This window comes from Caretta caretta, chromosome 1, assembly GCF_965140235.1.
Source record: "Caretta caretta isolate rCarCar2 chromosome 1, rCarCar1.hap1, whole genome shotgun sequence".
Taxonomy (NCBI): domain Eukaryota; kingdom Metazoa; phylum Chordata; order Testudines; family Cheloniidae; genus Caretta; species Caretta caretta.
In genome coordinates this window covers 335,843,291-335,858,508 of record NC_134206.1, presented here as the reverse complement: position 1 = coordinate 335,858,508, position 15,218 = coordinate 335,843,291, and the positions used below count along the sequence as shown (strand labels likewise).

Sequence of the window (15,218 nt, the reverse complement as noted above, 5' to 3'; positions counted from 1 at the left end):
AAAGTCCAGTGAAGCCAATGGAGTTACACAGGTGTAAATCACATCTGAAGGCGGCACAGTGTCTCTTGCTCATACAAGAAGATTTCTTTTATTAAAGAGAGAAAGTAAAACTAGGAACACTTTATAAATGACAGGTTTCAGAGTAGCAGTCGTGTTAGTCTGTATTTGCAAAAAGAAAAGGAGGACTTGTGGCACCTTAGAGATTACCATATTTATTTGAGCATAAGCTTTCGAAAGCTTATTCCCAAATAAATTTGTTAGTCTCTAGGGTGCCACAAGTCCTCCTTTTCTTTTTACAAATGATGTTACTGTAAATCTCAAAGCTGCTCATCTCTAACTTCTACTTCTGTTTATTTACATGTAGGCTTTTTTTGTTTTTATTTAATTCTAATAAAATAGTATTAATTCCAACAACACAATGTCTTGTTTGAAATACACAAGAGCTTTTATAAAACAAATACACAAGTCTGAGGAATTTTCCCCATTCTTATACCTGGTGTAAGAGCACTGTCAGTTTCTGTCTGTCACCAAATATGTTTCCCTCATTGTCTTTTGTCATCAAGTTCGGGAGGGTTTTTGTGTGTGTGTGTTCTCCTCTCCTCTTTTTTTCCACAACAAACTAACCATACTCCAGAAAATGAAGCCAGCTGGGGGTTAGACTTGTAGAAGTGAGTGGAGACAATCGGGGTAAAATCTTCAGAAGAGACAATAGAGGTGAATGCAGAAGTCCCATTATTCGTTAATAGGGTTTGTGCACGTACCTCCCATGCGCTGCTTAGGACAGTTACTCCCGAGTATCTTGCTGGCAAGTTCAATTTGAGTCAACAGTTCATTTCAGCAGATGGACTGCAAATTAGAGGCTGCTTACGCCCTAATGAATAAAGCTCTAAATTTCCTTCTCTTAAAATGTGATTACATTTTTCATGGGGAAAATGAACGTTACTGCTAAACTGATATTTAATTCGACTTTTTGCTTTGCTTCTATGTGCCAACAAATGCCACCCATGTACCTAAATATATGCCCAATGGGTAATTAATCATAGTTTTGAAGATCTGTCACTAAATGGCCTGTATCTATATGGCACCTCCCATCCTTAGAAGATCCCAAAGCACTTTTACAAATACATCCACCTACCCCTGAACTGCAGCCATCTCTGGGGTGGAATGATTAATAATGTACTATAACATAGACTTTAAATCTCATATAAGCATTTTGCTAGGGAAGCCATGGAACACCCACATGTTCATGAATCAGCTTCTTGCTATCTAAGTGTTATCTAAAAAAACCTGAATTTCTTGGGAAAAAATCCCAGATTTGGAATTATTGCCTTGAGTGCGGTGCTCAAATAAGGAATTTGTCATTTGCTATCGTATTCCAGTATTCCAGTACAGTCCTGTACAGACCAATAATGACTGTGCATTATCTAATCTCAGTGAGAAGCAACATTAATTAATAGGAAGGATGCACAAAACAGAACACAGTATTTTTGCATGTTAAATGTCCTTTCTTTAAATAGAATATAAAAGCTATGTAGATGTTGGCCTGGCATCTGGGCTGCTGACAGGTTCATGGTGCTTTCGATTTCGCTTTTTCTTCATCTCTTGCATGTGCTTCCATTTTGCCCCACCTTTGTTCCGCTGCCGCCGCTTCTTCCGGTGCCACATCTGTTCACACCACTCCTCCAGGCTGAAGCTGGGGCTGCTGACAAATTGAATGTAATCCTTGTACCTCAGCCGCGACTCAGTAAGCAAATCTCTCCCTCGTCCCTCTTCATCCTCCGTTTTCTGAGTGCTTTCCATGTGCCCATTCTCTATGACGTTCAAATTTAACTTCACGATGGTGTGAACGAACGTGTGTTCCTGTGCTTTGCTGTAATATGCCCCTGTGTCCTTTCTCTGCAGGCTGCGGATCAGCAGTCCGTATTCCGTTTTGATGATCCTCTCATCAGCCTTCAGCTGTGAGGTTGGACAAAGCAGAAAAGAATGCATTAAAAGCACAGGAAAAATAAAATTTGAGTACGTGTTAGGTGGGGAGTAGAGGAGACAGAGGGGATGATTGGCTCAGGGACTGACCATGGGAAATGCAGCCTTTTACCTCTAGGTCACTGGCACATAAGTACCTTAGATAAAGAGATACGTATGGAGCCATTTGAATTTCAGAGTTCTACTCTTCAATTGATAACTGTAATCTCATCAGCATGCATTAGTTAAATGTACATACAGTCTGAGAGGATAGAGTCACCAAGAAATAATACAATTAAACAGACCAAAACAACGGCAAGGTAGCTGACTTTCTCGAAGCAAGGGTTGGATAGTTAGCTGGACAAATCCCATTAGATTGCAAGCTGTTTGGGGCAGGGCTTATCATTTTATTCTGTTTGTACAACACATAGCACAATGGGGTCCTGGTCCATGACTGGGGTGCCTAGCCATGACCGCAATACATATAATAAATCAATAGTAATAACTATTAAGACAATGAATCTGCTTCTGATCTGACACTGGGTTTACAACAGTGTAAACTCTCTTAACTTCAGTGTAGTTACTCTTCATTTACACCATTGTCAGTGAGATCAGAAAAACGTCAATGCTAAACCTCAGGGAGCTAAAACCCAGTGCAATTCTTTTATCATGTAGGGTTTACAATCCGTGAATGAGAAAACCTGGAAAAAACAGAGATTTAAAGCTAAGGCTGAATTTCTGTGCATTATGTACCCTATTCACTGCAACATTTGTGGAATTGTACTTGAGATTGTGAAGGCTGTGGAAATACTTGCTATATCTAGCACAATAGGACATGTTAGCCACTGGTGTGCCGGCTCAATGCAATTGGTACCTGAGGCAAACATAGCCATCCATGCTGCCAGCTACTTTGCAAATCTGGTAACCTACAAGTGATTTACAAAATTAATTAAGCCTCACAACCCCTCTCTGAGGCACTGATATGTTAGGACCCTTGCAGATGGAGAAACATGGATGCTAAGTGATTTGCCCAAGGCCACACAAAGACTCAGTGGCAGAATTGTGAGTAGAGCCCTGACTCCCAGTCCCTTGTTCTAATTCCATACCCCAGAGTACATTCCCTCTGAAGCACGGATGTTGGGAAAGGCAGCTGGTACTTCACAGAGTGCGCAGTGTTCTGCTGCCGCACAGAGGCTGCAGGGGAGCACAACAGCGAAGGGATTGTAGTTCAGCTTGATTAGCCCACAATGCAGCATGCTCATTGAACGCATCTTCAGCGCCACTAGGGTATTGTTATAATACGCAAGGACCCTGTTTAATTCACTATTGTGCTGAGTGCCTCACTGGAAAAAAAGAAAAAGAAGAAAGAAATCTGGAAAATGTCCCAGACTACACATCTGCCCTTCCAGCATATTTCAGAGGAAGAAGATCAGGGAAGCATAAAGATGAGTAAATTAACTGTATTCACAGTGGGTAGACTACACACTGTTTTTATGTGAACAATCTGTATGCAATTCTTCATCCCTAAATAATATATAAGTCCTGCTTCTGCTAGCCTGGCTTGCTACCATGCTAGCTGAGCCACTCTTCAGCCAGAGATGTGCAGCTGCCTGTGTGTCACTTGATGACCCGCTCAGAGAGCACACGTCAGCTACTAGAAAGGCGGAGTGGTCTGCTGAACAGAGCTCGGCTCAGCTGGGGCTTACTGGTGGGTTCTGTTTGGTTCTGTCATGGCCACACAACATGGCCTGAGGCAAGGCAGCTCTGGGCTTCAGTTTCCTCATTCAGAAATTGGCGACAGTAATACTTACTGCGTCACAAGGGGGAAGTCGGGCTTATTTAATAAGTGTCTGGCAAGTGCTTTGTGATCTTTTGATACCAGGCACGATACAACCCCAAAGTTTGTCTGAATTAAACTAAATTGGTCATGCTCAAAATACAAGCACATTTACAGCAGCTAAGGGTCCTGCAATAGCGGGGAGATGGACTAGGTAACGTAATAAGTCTTTTCTTTCACCAGATTCTATCACATAGGGCAGTGTTTCCCAAACTTTTCAGGATGGCATCCCCTTATTTGAAGTAAAAAAATTTTGCAACCCCCTTGCATTTATTGTAAAGTAACAATAACAATGTATCAATGATAACAACGATACGCCTATATAATTTATTTGTGTGTGTGTGTTGCGCTGTTGAGAGACAATACTTGACCCTGAAGAGTAAGGCTGGGTAGGCAGTGGTGGAGAGAGATTTTCTTTGATTTAGATTATAATAACATTTTCAGTGCCTCGCAAACATCCCCCATCTCCCCAGTTGCCTTTCATGATCCACCCTTTCTTCCCCTGTAAGGATTGCGACCCACCAATTAAGAAACATTGACATGGACAACTTCTGGATGTCTGAGGAAGACAGAGAAATATAGAGTGGGATTTTCAAAACTGCTCAGCACTGGCCTTTACTCTGTTGCCATTAGAACCCGTATGGATTTCAACAGGAGCAGAGTTAGACCAAGTGAGCTTTCTTGAAAATTTCACCTAGACATGGCATTGTATTGTGTCAAGTGATACCATAACATTTGGTATCCTGCAAAAGTAGAATACAAAGGAGATGTTTTAAGTTTTTGAAAAGGCCTATTTTAAGGGTAAAGTTTCCCTCACTTTTCCCTTTGATTATTTCTAAGGCCACCCAAAGATATATTATTGAGTGTCTTCCAAAACAGAAAGAAAACAGAATGCCTTCTCCAACGTGCTTAGAAGCCAAGATTAAGCATTTAATCATCATGGGCATGGCAGTATGAGGAAAGGTTTTTATAAATTATTCTGGAAAAATATGTCTTACCCTGGTTAATTTCATGTAGGCATAATGAAAAAGGTGTATCTTAAAAAGGGCCTTGAATGAGTTGAGGGTGTTGACTTTTCATAGCAGCTCAAGCAGCTCATGCCAGGAGCAGAGACTAGTGTGCAAGAAAGTGCAAAGAGGGCTGTGGGTAAAGCTGATGAGCAGGGCAAAAAAGCTGGTGTCACTGAAGGAGCAGAAGAGATGATGCAAGAGACAAGAGGCTCAAACCACTGCTGAGCCCAGGTAAGGGAGTTTCAAAGAGGCACCCTGTGGCTCCCTGGCAGCATAGTTTAGAGCAAATTAAGGGCTGTTCTACACTATATCCCAGCTGCAATGTCCTCCAAAGAGCTGTTTGCCAGCTGGGGATCACCAGAGCACAGCTTACTCTGGCCCATCTCTGATTCTGGAGGCAGAGGGCCAGCTACATTGGTTTGGGTGACCAGACATCCTGATATTATTGGGACCATCCCAATATTAGGGGCTTTGTCTTATATATGCAACTATACCTCCCTACAAAAAACTATACCTTCCTGTCTTGATTTTTCACACTTGCTATATGGTCACTCTATATCAGCTACACGTCAGACCTCCTACAGTAAGGGAATCTCCAGCTGGCTGGCTAAGCTGGCTATACACTGGTTTAAAGACACCACAGTGGGGCTCAGCCTGTTGTCAGGTAAAAGGAAGGACAGAGCTATGGAGGCTCTTGAAGAACCTAGAATTGGAAAAGAGCTGTTGGGTCACTTAGTCGGTCTCCGCACTAATTATTACCATGCATTATGTGTAATACAGTAGCCTTCATGTGCAGTTTGACACAGTATAGTTATAAATGTGCTAAACATTGAGGTTCCCACCACTCTCCTTGGGAGCCCACACCACAGGCTAACTGACGCTAAAATGGTTGTGCCTCTTAATCCACATCCATCTCCACTTCTACTTTTAATGAATAAAGTTCTTATTCAACATCCCATTTATATGTTGATTATTGATTTATGGTGACTGTCACCTCCTCCTTTTCTGTGGATTCATTGTTCATTCCTTTCTTATTCTGTGACAGGATAAAATTATGGCTCTGATTTCACACATATTGAGCCACACTTCATTATTGTTTTCCCTCCCACTTCTCTTTTTTGGTATCCTGTTTATGTTGTTTTACCCATAGGTTCAGAACTCTTCCTGTCTTTCCTCTCTACTTTTCCCCCACAGGACTCTGGAGTTTCATAAACACCTGGCATTTCATTACTTGGTAGTAGATCTTTAACCTTTCACTTGAATACTTAATTTGTTCTTTAGTTTCTGACCTGCAGACGTAAAACATGTTTTATTAAATTTTGAGTATAGTGAAAAGCCTGGTTACGTACGAGATATCATTTTATTTCTGTCATATGTGGTTTCATTATTTTTCAGCGTATCATAACCAATAATTCTGCTGGAGCTATAACTAGTTTTTTGAGCAATTCAGAAGACCAGAGATCCCAATTCAATAATGTGATTAACTTTAAGCAGGTATTTTAAGCTGAACATATGATTAAGTGTTTTGTTGAAACAGGGCCAAAACTATGAGCCACAGAAATTAAGCAGTTGATTATCAACATTTGTCCACGTAACTTTTCTGGTGTCATGTAGTTGCTTTGATTCAGCTTGCAAATAGGTTGCAGTGTGCATGCTATATCTTCTCAATGACAAGGAAGCAGAGTTTAACAGCATTCTGTATGTTCTTTCAGCAACTTTTAAATAATTTTTGATCCTTGATATAACATATTAAATAAAATGTGGAGAGCACAGATACAGAAGATGCCTGACAAAGGAATAAGAGGTTCATTTATTTTATTGCTTGATTTTTACAGCATGAATTTAGCAATGGGGGAAAACACGCATTGCCATAAGGATGGCAAATCTTGAAACAGTCAGACGGAAAACAACTAAGGATTTAAAAGTGGCATGGCATCAGGTTAGGTCAACGTCTTTTGTCCTTTATTAATGGTGTGTTTAAATGGCTCCCTCATTACACATAATTCACGTCAACTCTTTCACAGTTAAAACATTGCACCTGTCTGTGAGAAGATAGTGGCTTCAAACCCTGCCTTCCCTCATTAATCAACATGTGACAAAGCACTAGAGGTAAAGCTGAGCTAACCATGGGTTAAATGTAACCGCTGAACAAAGAAAGGGTGGAAGAAACAAAAATAAGGAGCGTTTACTGAGAATTCTCCTTGGTCTTCATTATCAGTAGCCTATATCATCATTCCATTGAGAAGGTGGATCTTTTTATTATGTGCCATATTGTTACAGTTATATTGAGAAAAATAATAATTGAATTCAAACACTGCTGTAGAGAGAACTCTTTTTTACAACATCTATTTGTACTTAAAAATCTAAAGGAAAAATGAAGAATGTGTTGGGGACATAATAGAGAGACAAGGTGGGTGAGATAATATCTTTTATTGGACCAACTTTGGTAAGTGAGAGAGACAAGGTTTTGAGTTTACACAGAGCTCTTCTTCGGTTTTTGGGACATAATGTCATTATGTATGGGGAGACATTAGTTCCACTATAGGTAAGGTTGAAGCTAACTTCCCATTAGAAGGATAGTTTTTAAACTCCCACCCTACATTTACCGAAATCAAATCAATCTCCCTGAAATTCTATGTGGCATATCTCAGTTCAGGATATAATTTTTTTCTTGGAAATTGTGCAAAAAATAATGGTCTGATTTAAGGACTTCAAAGACTTAAAAAACAAACAAAGAACAACCAACAACAACAATCCACCACCACCACCCAATTGTTTAAAGTAAATTAGAAGCGTGAAAGAATCATTGGTCAACAAAATGAAACAGTTTAAACCTTAAAAGCGTAAGTTGATACTGCTGCTGACACCGGGAGATTTCCCCAAGAAAGCACATCACATCACCAACTTACAGTAAAAAGCAAAGTGGCTGCACCTATAATTAAATTCAACAGCAAATTAGTCAATAACTACCTAATATGACATTTCAGTCCTGCCATGCAATGTGTATTTCAATCTGGCCCAGGGTTCCCACTAATCACCGTTCACTGGGCCCCCAAGACAAAATTCTCTTCTCAAAGAATTGGGCCTGATACAGGATGGTGTATTCTTAAATCTTTACTTGATAATAAGGTCTATGCCCATAACTGCTATTCTCTGCCAAACGTAGCCTTCTTCTCCACTCTGCTTTCATCTGACTCTTGGGTTTGGGGTTGAATAGTCACAGAATCTATCTGAATGCATCTGATGAAGTGAGCTGTAGCTCACGAAAGCTTACCTCAAATAAATTTGTTAGTCTCTAAGGTGCCACAAGTCCTCCTTTTCTTTTTGATAATCTATCTACAATCACCACCAGAAACTCATGCCCATGAGGTTTTGGCCAAGGAAAATAGACTGTAATCACACAAAAATCATCAGCCACTGACTAAACCAACAGAGACCAATGCCTCACTCACCAATTCACCACCAAAAATATCAACACCAAAAAACAGAGATAAGTGCCAGATGCAACTAAAGCCTAATCTCTTAATCCAGGGTAAAATGCACCATGGGAAAAAATGCCTCCCTATCTCCAATATGGTGACCACAGCAATAGAATTCAGTGTCCTACCAAACACATACCTTTCAAAGAGAATTACCAACCAGGCTCCCAATCCATGGCCAACATCAGCCAGCGAACATGGGGTGGGACAGTGCGAAAGAGTGAGCTGCTGGTGAAGAAACTGAAATATGCTGAGGCTCCCCAGTGTGTTATCTTCCATCCCCCACACCATGCAAGGAGTTAAATCAATGCATAGGCCATTGTTTCTAACCATATGGCTTGCTATGTCCCATGGAAGGGTACATGACAGCCTGGCAAACCTGCAGCCACAGGAGACTCTGGGTCAGAGACAGATGAATATTTTTAAAAACCATAGGAGGCCAATGTTAATAGCTTTGCAGGGAACCCTGGATTTGCTTTTTCTGGCCCTGACACCTATTATATACATAACACAACACATAGGAATTTAAAAAGGAATAAACAAACAGACGAGCTTAAGCTGCAGGAAATTCAGCACGTTAAAGCTTTACGAACAAATGATATACAGGATTTTTTATTAATCCAAGTCACAAAACTGCTCTCCCACAAGTCAGTGACTAACCTTCCAAATATGGGAATAAACATGATCAATTGCGTGAGCAACACTAAATACAAAAGCACCAGATAATTGACTCATGACCCACCAAACCACAGGGAAACGCACTCCCCCTGGCAGCAGAATGACCTGGTGACAGCTCCTGTACCACAGGAGATCCTGTCCCCTCCCATAGGCCATTCTGACTGAAAGTAGGATTCTGAACCATGACCTCAAAGGTGAAATGCAGGAGACATCCTGCTGGGCCAAAGGCTCCCAATCTAGTCTGGATTTTGCCCTTTCTCTCCCCTCAGGAAGCTGTATTGCATGTCATGGACAAAGCGTAACCATCTATTTGTAAAGTGAGGTTTAAAGATCTGCTGAAACATTCCAGCTACACCACTCTAACTAAAAGTCTGTAACTTAAGTTCCAGGTGCACTGAGTCATTCGCAAAGCATGGTATCGTCATCACAATAAGTTATACCTTTAAGACATGCACTAAAATAACATACAGTGTTATTAGAGAAATATAATGCAGGAAGAGAGAGTAGAATATAGAATTGTAATGGGAAAAGTTATGGTAAGGTATTGACTGAGCAAAGATCAGGCTACATGTTAAATACAACTACCTTATTTCTGTTACATATGGTGTTTTGGTAAGTAAAGTGCATTAAAAAAACCTCAAGTTAATATCTCTCTATCTTTGGATTTTCTATAGAGGCCATCTGTATGGTATTCAACACTGAGGGCAAATTTTCAAACATGGGTGCCCAAAGCTAGACCATCTCAATAAAAAGAGCCTATGGTTCAGAAATGCCAAACACCAACAAGAGCAGTGAGTGCTCAGCATCTCTTAAAATCAGGCTGATTTATTTAGGTGGCTGCACATTTACAGACTTAACTTTAGTCACCCAATTTGAAAATGCTGCTTTTTTAATTTTTTCTTTATCTTTAAGAATAAAAAAAGAAAGAACAGCTTTGTAGTTGTATTGGTCCCATGATATTAGAGAGACAAGGTGGATAAGGTAATATCTTTTATTGGACCAACTTCGGTTGGTTCGAGACAAGCTTTCAAACTTATACAGAGCTCTTGCCAACAGAAGTTGGTTCAATAAAAGCTATCCTCATCCACCTTGTTTCTCTAAAAGAAAGAACATTTTTTGGTTTTGTTTTGTTTTCGTATTGAAACACACCATCAGGATGAATCTGAAAAGGGGGGAAATGGGTGCCCCATTGCTTACGACAAGAAAAACTAGACTGGGTCCAAATACTAGCAGATGGAACATAGGTACAAACAATCACCGGCAAAGATGGATATGAGCTAATAGGTCTATCTCATCTCTAATTGCTATGATCTTGTAAGTAAAAAGGATTCTGGCTGGGGACTTTGGTGGGGGAAAAAAGTATAAGAAAAAAGAATCCAGGACATGAGCTCCAGCATCTATTTTCTCAAAGATAAAACATCATGTGTACACTCCCATGGATATAGTGGCAGCATGTGATAAGAAATTATTTGCTTGCAGTTAACATTCATAACACAGAAAAACAATCTGGAGAATTTTCTTCTTAAATGTGCCCAATGGTTAATGTTGCATTTTATCAAAACTTGACTTTTGTGATATAAACATGTCAGATTGTTTACATAGTGCGAGCCTAGTAAACATTGCCTTGAAAGGCTGCAAATGTGTGCTGGGTGCATATTAGAGATGCAAGTGCCATAAAACATACGCACACACACCCTTATGCCTTTCATGCCAGATCCTTGCTCTACTTTTTGAACCAGCTGTGGAATCCTGTGGTGTAGGCGAGTCCCTGGTGGCATAAAACCTATATGGCTCACTCTACACTACCTGTTCTTGTCGCCTGGCTTAGGGAGTGGGGCCGGATCATGCTGGCATATTGGCAATTTGGGGCTATTACAAGTTGGTGAAAGTTTGCCCAGCCCTTAGCCTGCTCTCATGTAACCAAAGGCCAGTTTGGCCTAAAGCCAGCTCCAAGAACAAGTGAGATGGAAAGGTCCTTTAAAGCCATCTTTGTTTTGCCCACCATCAGTTGCACCGACTGAGTCTTCAATTTCTAACAAAATCTGAGTTTTTCCAAACTGGATTGAACAAAATCCAGGGAGGAAAACTAGCCTACTTAAAGCATCAGACAGAGAGCAAGGAGTTTCAGTTCCTGATTTGGCTACAGGCATGGACATTAGGAACCCAGCAACCCCTTTTTATCTCATTTTCCCAACATGGAAAATGAAGATGATAATGCTTAACCAACTTTGCAAAGCATTTTCAGATCTAAGAGGTGTTACACATTATCATTATTAAATATAACCTCTTCAGATGTAACATTTGGTAAATTAACATTTGTAAATCCTTTCGAGAACCTTGGTTAGGTATTACTGAGGTGAAAGGTTGTTTTTGTAATGACTGTAGCTCATCTAAGCCCCAATTCCTGTTCCCTGTTCTGGAACACAGTTAAACATGTGCATAAATCCCTTTGAAAAGAATGGGACTTAAATAATTGCTCAATTGTTTTCATAAATTGGGTTGGATGTAATCATATACTTAAGTGCTTTTCTGAAGAGGGCCACTAGTAAGATAAGGAATACAACTTCTTGCACAAGATAGTCAAAGATAAAACCATTAGGGCAAGAATTACAATATTTCTGGAGTGATAAATTTAGGTCTTCCAAGCTGTGCATAGCACAGTTCTCAGTTTAGCCACCTGTGTCTGTTGGTGTTCTTTGGCATTTCTCAAGACATACCAGCAGACCTGCAGATCAGAATACAATATACTTTTTCAAGTACTGATGGATGTCAAAGACAGAGTTTTAAATCACTATTCCTTTGTGACACTCTGCACCTCAAAGCAACACTCTGGCACTCCCATATGCTTATGTTATGTTTTGTGCAAAGTATGCCTTGTGAGGTATCATTCTAAAAGCCTTAATCTGTTGAACATTAATATCCTATTGGATTGCATATGCAGTCATTGAAGTTATGAAGTTTTGCTATGTGTGTGTGACTGAAATATGTTGTGAAGTTGGAAACACCCACAACCGGCCTTTGAGGTACAACAATGGGGCAGCCAGAAACTGATGATGGCCCATTAAAAGGAATACACAAGGATTACCCCAGGAACTGTATGTAAGGGAAACCTCCCAGAGATAGCATGTACACAATGGAGGCTGCTTTACTCACATCATAGCAAAGGATCTTTTCAGCAAGCTGGAAGAAGCTATAAAAGGAGGAAGTAACATCATCATTTGGCTTCACTCCCCCCACAACTCAACACCTGGAAACACGTCTAGAAAACAAAGACTGAACTGGGGAGGTGGTCCCAGACTGGAAAGGAGAATCCCAGCTACTATATAAAGGAACTATACCATCAGAGTGAAACACTGTTTGTTTTAAATCCTGTCTAGTTTATGGAACTCAGATTGCTTTTTTACTTGTTATTTCTAAGGTAACCAACTTTGATATGTACTTATATTCACTTAAAATCTTTCTGTAGTTAATAAATCTGTTATATATTTTTTATCTAAAACAGTGTGTTTCTTGAAGTGCAAGGAAAATCTGCTCAGGAACAAGGGCCGGTGCATGTCTTCTCCACATTGAGGGAGGGGCAGACTGGGTAATAAACTTACACTGGTCAGGCTTCTGACCAGGGCAAGACAGTACAGCTCTGAGGTTCTAGGCTGGGGAGCCAAGAGGCATTGGCTGGAGTCTCTGTATTGTTGGTTCATGAGTGGATGGCGAAAGCACTTGTGTAACTCAGCTGAGTGTGTCCCTGCCTGTGTATGGCTGTGTGAGTGCAGGACCTTGCAGCTTGTCACAGCATCACAGTGTGAGAGGGGTTTGCAGCTTGTCACAGCATCACAGTGTGAGAGGGAGCCCAGGTTGGTAAGACTGGCTCAGCAATACCCCAGTTCCACGTTGCACCCCGGGGAACTCGTCACAACCTTTACCGAAGGCATTAAGCCTGGGGCATGAGATGTGCTAGATATATAAATACATTTGTTACGTGCTCATGATCAGTGGTGAAGTTCACTTTGCCAAGCTTGAGTATGTAGGGATTGGTACAACAAAAGTACCCCAAAGCCAGGGCCTGCAGACAGTCCTGTTCCTCCAGCTCATGTGGTGGAAAACCAGATGCAGCCTGAGCTACTTGCACATAAAATAGATTATCTGATTCCCAAGGTTAGCACCTGTCACTACTCTCCTTGGCCCACTGCTGGTGTCATAGCCCTCATGTGGTCTCCCACATGGCGACTTTCCCCAAAGACCCCAGATGGTGCTCAGGGTCCTCTGCAATAGACACTGTAACCCGATACAGGACTATAACCTCACAAGAATCAGCCATGGCTAGACTTTCTTGGCCCTCAGGAAGAAAGAGAGAAATCTTGCCATCACAGTCAATGGGAGAGTTGCTAGCGCGCACAATCAATGGAAGGCTGAGCCATAAACGATGGTGCATATTTAATAGTTCCTGTAGGACTCTGATATTGAAACTCTGCTTGAGCTTGAAAAAACCCCAATTCAATCTGGTTCAGATCCAAAGGCATAACTAACTAAAGACTGGGATGAACATTGAACAATAAAGCACATCTAAAGCCATCGACCAACTTATCTCCCCCTTTTCACTACCACAACAGTTGTGATGACTACACAGGTGATAGGGAGTGGCCTGAGATGTAAAATACTTGTATGAGGGCAAAAGGCATTCTCTGTGAGGGTTCCTCAGGTTTGAAAGTCAGTCCAAACCAGTCCCAGTTTGTTGACCTTCAGGACATACTCTAATGCCCATTGGTTTTTCACTAGCTGTGTGAAGACTCCACAGGAAATTATGAAGATTGTAAGGCAGGAGACATCTTGGGTGCTTGTCCTAGACTGTGGAACTAACTCCCCCAAGAACTAAGAATCATTGGAAACCGCCTCACCTTCCACTTCAAGTGCAAGGGCACTTTTTCCACCTGCCTTCTCCAGCTTAAACACAGAGGAGCACAAATGTTTAAAAAACAAACAAACCCAACACAATCAAAATAAAGAACACTTCACTGTACATACAATTCTCCTCTTAGGGACAGGAGGAGAGAAAGAATCAACTTCACATGAGAGATGTTCATCACCACACTTAATTGAAAGGTTCTGAGATACTAGCATGATGAGGGTGGTATGGAAACTTACAGAGAGCAGAAGATTCTGAATGTGGTTTCGGCTGCTGAGTTATTCCATGTGTTAATTATTGGGGGGAAAGGATGTTACTGGAGTAGTCTGTCTTTTCAAAATGCACCCAGGAGTGCTTAGAGCAAAGGTTAGGTTCTCTCTCTCTTTTTTTTTTAATTAGTTTATAAATCAGAATAAATAAAATAAATCTGCCTGTAGTACAGTGCAAATGGCCTCTCTCCCACCTTCTCTATGCCCCAAATGGTGATACCAGAACACTGTGTGATCCCTAAAGTGAAGCAAGGAAAAGGAAAACATCTACTAATCCCAGTAACTCCTGCCTTTGAATACTCAGCTGAATTCTCCACTGAGGAAGCTTGCCTTGATCCCTATAACTTACCTCTTCTAGATGTTCTTCTCCAGAGTGTTGAATATACCACCTAATCAAGGCTTGCTGGGATTTAGGAATGCATTCCAGAAAAAGTTGGATTAAACTCAATGCCAAAAATCACCTTTTCATCAGCAGTTTCATGACTAATGCCTGGAAAGCAAACATGGTACAGAAGATTAACCCTGACCTGATTTTTAAAGCAATGGGAGAATAGACTGATTCAGAACAGATGCTATAGGAGCAAGTGAATTATAAAAAAAAAAAAAAAAGCCAAAGGAAAGTTAACTTTTAGCTTAAAATCTAACAGCTAGGATTTAGAGGCGGCTGCTAGCTTTCCTCCAGTGCAACCGTTTTTTAGAGCAGTTAATAAAATCTGTACCACTGACTTACTTAAATTTAAAGTGATACAGCCACTGCTGGTGAATTCAATATTTTACCTGCATTTTTCCTCTGCTCCATCCTCTGTGCACCCAGTGAAGACTGAGCAGAGTAGAGGTGGGGTAGCCATAAGTGCTGGTTGTAGTTCCACCAATTCTGAGAGCCACCGGGGACCGCTTTAGCACCCTGCATACTTTAGAGCAGCCTCAAGGCGACTGTTAAATCACTCCCTTTCAGTAGCCATCTATTAGGCAGTTACTGCTGGAGCTCAGTGTGTTCCAGATAGGGCACTGAACTAGAAGAAAGAAGAAAGTCTTCTCTTGGCTCTGCCAATGACCTTGGAAAAGTCACTCCACCTCTCTGTG

General features: G+C 41.0%; 1 pseudogene; it reads right to left on the bottom strand.

The window, feature by feature from the left end:
• Window positions 1–318: 318 nt before the first annotated feature.
• LOC142071581 (semaphorin-3D-like) lies at window positions 319–14,983 on the bottom strand (annotated as a pseudogene).
• Between the last annotated feature and the right edge of the window lie 235 nt (window positions 14,984–15,218).